The sequence below is a fragment of the Ipomoea triloba genome, chromosome 6 (genome assembly GCF_003576645.1).
Source record: "Ipomoea triloba cultivar NCNSP0323 chromosome 6, ASM357664v1".
Classification (NCBI taxonomy): Eukaryota; Viridiplantae; Streptophyta; class Magnoliopsida; order Solanales; family Convolvulaceae; genus Ipomoea; species Ipomoea triloba.
In genome coordinates, this window is record NC_044921.1 from 12255887 (window position 1) to 12261030 (window position 5144).

Below are 5144 nucleotides of genomic sequence, written 5' to 3' on the forward strand. Positions count from 1 at the left end.
GGGGGGGGGGGGGGGGGTTGTATCGTTACAGTGGTGACTAATTAGGTTGCGTGGTTCGGTGATATTCCGTTGTTTCTCATCGTGGTGGGGGTTTCAGTGCCGGAGGGGGGTGTGGGGTGGGGTTCAGGCTGATGGGTGGTGGTGCAGTGGTAGGAGTGTGTGTACTGTAGGGTTCAGGCTTTTTGGGGTGTGGTTCACGGTATTTGGGAGTGGTGCAGCGGTGTCTAGCGCTCCCCAGCGAGTGGTGCAGTGCAGTGTAGGGTTCAGGGTTTTGGGGGTGATTCACGGTGTTTGGAAGTGGTGCAGTGCAGNGGTTTTGGGGGTGATTCACGGTGTTTGGAAGTGGTGCAGTGCAGTGCAAAGTTCACGGCTAGGGGGGTGGGGTGGTGCAATAGGGGGTTAGGGCTGTGTGCAATGCACTGGTGGTGGAAATGGGGGTGGTGCAGTGTATGGTTCAGGGTTTTGGGGGTGATTCACGGTGGTCGGAAGTGGTGCAGTGCAGTGCAAGGTTCACGGCTGCCGGGTGGGGTGGTGCAATAGGGGGGAGGGCTGTGTGCAATGCACTGGTGGTGCAACTGGGTTGTGTTATGAATTTATTAGCTACATTACTATGGTTAGTCTAAACAGGGTTTCCGTGTGTTGTTATTTTTTGTTCAGGCTATACACAGGGGGAGTTCGGGATGCACTAGTGGTGCAACTGGGTTGTGTTATGAATTTATTAGTTACATTACTATGGTTAGTCTAAACAGGGTTTCCGTGTGTTGTTATTTTTTGTTCAGGCTATACATAGGGGGAGTTCGGGATACCTAGTGCAAGGTCCGAATATGATTCTTGGGGTGAGGTTTATGAGTTGTCTTTTGTGATCGAGTTAAATATCAACACTATAATTACAGTAATGCATACAGTNGGGGGGGGGGGGGGGGGGGGGGGGGGGCATTGATTTTCATGCTTGTTCTTGCCTAACATTTGCATGCTGCAATTGGTGTCCCCATTTATAGAATACACAATTATTTGAGGGGCGAGGTTTATGAATTGTCTTGAATGACCAAGTTAAATATGAACTCTATAATTGTAATAATGAATATAGTTTAATGTGGAGGTTCAATGTCAACTATTTCTTCTGTGCCTCAATACACTCCCGGTAGATATGTGAACCTCAGTGTTAGGGTCGGGTAATAAACTACTTTGGATAGGACTAGTTCATGCATTCTTATTACTACATTGCATCCCTAGAGTTAATTGATGTTTTGGTTATCTAGAAAAGCCTTAAAAAAATGGATGAGCTGTTGGCATGGGTTTGGAGATTAAACTAGTGCATTACACTGTCGACAGCCCGGTCGTACCCAACAGTATTTTAGATATATTGCGGCTGAGTATTCTCAAATAGTTTAATTGATTACTGTGTGTGTGCTCTAATAAATGTTGCCTGTGGGATGGTTTTTGTGGTGCAACTAGATTGTGTTATGAATTTATTAGCTACATTAATGTGGTTAGTCTAAACAGGGTTTCCGTGTGTTGTTATTTTTTGTTCAGGCTATACACAGGGGGAGTTCGGGGTGCCTAATGCAAGGTCCGAATATGATTCTTGGGGTGAGGTTTATGAGTTGTCTGTGTGATCAAGTTAAATATCAACTCTATAATTACAGTAATGCATACAGTTTAATGTGGAGGACAACTAAATCCTACGCAACAATATTTAAGGTATATTGCGGTTGTGTATAGTCCGGTAATGTTAATACTTTAATTGATTAGTATGCGTGTGTTCTAATAAATGTTGCTTGTGGTATGGAATTTGTGGTGCAACTAGATTGTGTTATGAATTTATTAGCTACATTACTGCGGTTAGTCATTAGAATAATGCATACAGTTTAATGCGAAGGATTTCAATGTAAACTATTTCTGTTGTGCCTCAATACAGCCAGGCAGAAATGTGACCCTTACTGTTAAGGCAGGGTAATAAACTACTTTGGATAGGAATAATTCATGCATTCTTCTTGCTACATTGCATCCCTAAAGTTAATTGATGTGTTGGTTATCTAAAAAGCATTAATAAAATGGATGAGCTTTTCGCATGGGTTTGGAGGTTAAACCCAGTGCATTGCACCGTAGCCAGCTAAACCCAACCCAACAGTATTTTAGATATATTGCGGTCGTGTATAGTCCGGTAATGTTAATACTTTAATTGATTAGTATGGTGTATAGTCCGGTAATGTTAATACTTTAATTGATTAGTATGCGTGTGTTCTAATAAATGTTGCTTGTGGTATGGAATTTGTGGTGCAACTAGATTGGTGTTATGAATTTATTAGCTACATTACTGTGGTTAGTATAAACCGGGTTTCCGTGTGTTGTTATTTTTTGACTAGGCTATACACAGGGGGAGTTCGGAGTGCCAAATGCAGGGTCCGAATATGATACTTTGGGTGAGTTTTATGAGTTGTCTTTTGTGGAATATGATACTTTGGGTGAGTTTTATGAGTTGTCTTTTGTGATCAAGTTAAATATTAAATATCAACTCTATAATTACAGTAATGCATACAGTTTAATGTGGAGGACAACCAAATCCTATCCAACAGTGGTTTAGATATATTGAGGTTGTGTATAGTCCGGTAATGTTAATATTTAGATATATTGAGGTTGTGTATAGTCCGGTAATGTTAATAGTTTAATATATTGAGGTTGTGTATAGTCCGGTAATGTTAATAGTTTAATTGATTAGTATGCGTGTACTCTAATAAATATTGCTTGTGGTATGGAATTTGTGGTGCAACTAGATTGTGTTATGAATTTATTAGCTACATTACTGTGGTTAGTCTAAACAGGGTTTCCGTGTGTTGCTATTTTTTATTCAGGTATACACAAGGGGAGTCCGGGGTGCCCAATGCAGGGTCCGAATACATGGTACCGGAGTGTGATACTTCTTGCAAGCTTTCTGTTGGGCAGAAGTTCGACACCTTAGAGGATGGGGTACAATTCTATAAGCGTTACGCGATGGTGGTGGGGTTTGATGTTAGGCAGAGCACGGTCAAGAAAAGTAGGACTGGCGAGGTCGATAGGTATTTGGTTTGTGTTGCGATTCGGCAGCCCGGAGTGAAGCTTCGTGCTGCTGAAGGTTACTCGAATCGGACCCAGTTGGTTCTCGGTGCTGCTGAAGGTTACTCGAATCGGACCCAGTTGGTTCTCGGGTAGTTCGGTAGTTTTGGACGGATAGTAAGTGAAGGACGGGTGGGTGTTTGTTGCAGGTTTAGGCTTCGTTGTGTTGGAGTTGAAGGCGTTTTTTTGGATTTTTGGTGAATAGCGGTTTGCCACGTCCGGCTATAGAACGATAAAAACCGGGGATGACGCCACAAGGATGGTAATTTCCTTGATAAGTCGAAAGAGCTCACATAGGACCCAGTGAGAGAAAACTTGCGATGTAATGCGCAAGACTTTGATTTCTAATCTCATACATTGTCTCCCTTCAAAGAAAAATGAAGAGGCTATTTATACTACTATGATAACCTCATTATCAGCTAAACTAAAGAGATAAAAAATAACTAAAATCTGGTCTAAGAATTAGCTATTATCTCAAGAGACCAGGGAGCAATTAGTTAAGCTAGAAAACAAAAATTGAATATAAAAATTCAATTTTTATTTACAAGACTAATTTCCCTTTATTTGACCAGCTTCTTTGAAACTCAATCCTGGACCGCAATCACATTGACATATTTAGCTTCACTCTTCTCCCCAAGTTCCCATAACTCAGTCTTATTGTTGTTTAACTTATGCAAGAGTCCATTTAAAGCTCCTTGCAACCTCTTGGCCCGTTCTCGTGTGATAGGACCTCCCGTGACTTGCAACGGATCTTGCATGCCATTTGTTTGTCCTGCGTTGTCCTCAACATCTTCCCCCTCCGTAGCAAGATTCGTCCACGAATCAGCTTCATCTGCAACAAAACGGGTTAAGTCAGCAACATTAAAGGTGGCACTAATATTATACTCACTTGGTAACTCCAAGGTATAGGCATTGTCATTAATTCGGGCCAACACTTTAAAAGGTCCATCCCCACGAGGAAGCAACTTGGATTTCCTCTGAGTTGGAAATCTTTCTTTGCGCATGTGCACCCAAACTAAGTCCCCGGGCTTGAAGACCACGTGCTTTCGACCCTTATTGACTTGTTTGGCTACTTGCTCATTCCTTTTAGCAATTTGTTGGCTAACCTTAACATGCATCGATTTTACCATCTCAGCTTTCTTAGCGCCATTTGTGTTCAGATACTCTTTCACGGGGAATGGCAACAAATCAAGGGGAGTTAAAGGGTTAAAACCGTATACAACTTCAAAAGGAGAAAAACCCGTAGTACTATGTACATGCCTATTGTATGAAAACTCAGCAATTGGAATGCATTCTTCCCATGTTTTCACATTTTTTTTTACTAACACTCTTAACAATGTTCCCAAAGTTCGATTTACCACTTCCGTCTGTCCATCTGTTTGAGGATGACAAGTAGTCGAAAATAAAAGTTTGGTGCCTAACTTACCCCAGAGTGTTTTCCAAAAGTAACTCAAAAATTTAACATCCCTATCAGACACAATGGTCTTAGGTATGCCATGCAACCTTATTATCTCCCTAAAGAATAAGTTTGCTACATTACTTGCGTCATCTGTTTTATGGCAGGGGATGAAGTGTGCCATTTTAGAAAAACGGTCCACTACAACAAATATAGAATCATGCCCTTGTTTAGTTCTAGGCAATCCCAGAACAAAGTCCATCGATATGTCAAGCCAAGGGTGCTCTGCCACGGGTAATGGAAGATACAATCCATGAGGCATACTTGTGGACTTAGCTTGCCTACAAATAATGCAGCGCTCACAAACTCTACCAACATCTCTTTTCATTTTAGGCCAATAAAAATGTTCACACAAAACTTCGTAAGTCTTGTGTATCCCATAATGTCCCATTAAACCCCCTCCATGGGCCTCTTTGACTAGCATTTCTCGCAATGAGCAGTGCGGAATGCAAAGTCTATCAGCCTTGTACAAAAATCCCTCATGTAAATAATATTTCCCATGCGGTCCCCTCTGACATGCAGCAAAAACACCACTAAATTCACTATCATGCACATATAATCCTTTTAAGTGCTCAAATCCAAGAAATCGTGCATG

General features: G+C 41.6%; 1 pseudogene; it reads right to left on the bottom strand.

The window, feature by feature from the left end:
• Positions 1 to 3677: 3677 nt before the first annotated feature.
• The window catches only part of LOC116023483, a 7311-nt pseudogene continuing 5844 nt past the window's right edge, over positions 3678 to 5144 (bottom strand).